We start from the raw sequence: 1045 nt of genomic DNA on the forward strand, positions 1-1045 counted from the left end.
ACGCTGCCAGGTCGGGCCCCACCTGGCTGGGGAGGGGGGGGTTGGAGCTCCCCCCTATAGAGCAATATGGGCTTTTTCCCACTCTGGCACGAACAGACATACTTTTCGCTCAAACGACAACGCCCCTTTTGAGGGACCTAGAGACCTCCGATTCGCGCGATTTTTTGCAGGCTTTTAGGCATGATATGAGGATGAAAACTGCCAAGTTTCATAATTTTTTGGACACCCACAGAATTTCTAGGATTTTTTTGATTGCTCCGAAGAGTGCGGCCTCCACGGGCCGCCACGGGCGGCGGCTCCGGCAGCCGGACCCCCAAACATGTCAAGGGGGATGAGTTTGAGTTAATAAAACCAAGAAATCACAAATGTAACGAGTAGATTTCATTTTGGTACGGGTAGGACTCTTTTTGCACCGCCAGGAGGACTTGCCCGTGGCAGGTCTGGACGTGCCAGGACTTGCCCCAGACGTGCCAGGACTTGCCCGTGGCAGGTCTGGACGTGCCAGGACGTGCCGGGACGCGCCTGGACTTGCCCGTGGCAGGTCTGGACGTGCCAGGACTTGCCCGGGACGCACCAGGACGTGCCAGGACTTGCCCCGGACGTGCCAGGACTTGCCCGTGGCAGGTCCGGACGCACCAGGACGTGCCAGGACTTGCCCCGCGTGCCGGACTTGCCCTGGACGTGCGGGACGTGCCTGGACCTGCCCCGTGGCAGGTCTGGACGCACCAGGACGTGCCTGGACTTGCCCTGGACGTGCCGGGACTTGCCCGTGGCGGGGCCGGACGTACCAGGACGTGCCCGGACTTGCCCGTGGCGGGTCCGGACGTGCCCGCACTTGCCTTGGACGTGCCGGACCTTGCACCTCCTTGGCCGGGCCATGCCAGCAGATTTGCCAACACGCTTGCTCGAGGTTTTGCCCGAGCTTTTCCGTGCCTTGCCAACAGTTGCGATGACCTTGACAACACAGGCCACGGGCTTTGCCGGGCCTTGCCAACGCTAGCCCGGGTTTGCCCGAGCTCTCCCGACCTTCCAACACTTGCCCGTA

This window comes from Prosopis cineraria, unplaced genomic scaffold, assembly GCF_029017545.1.
Source record: "Prosopis cineraria cultivar Desert tree isolate PC_DT_omini unplaced genomic scaffold, ASM2901754v1 PC602, whole genome shotgun sequence".
NCBI lineage: Eukaryota > Viridiplantae > Streptophyta > Magnoliopsida > Fabales > Fabaceae > Prosopis > Prosopis cineraria.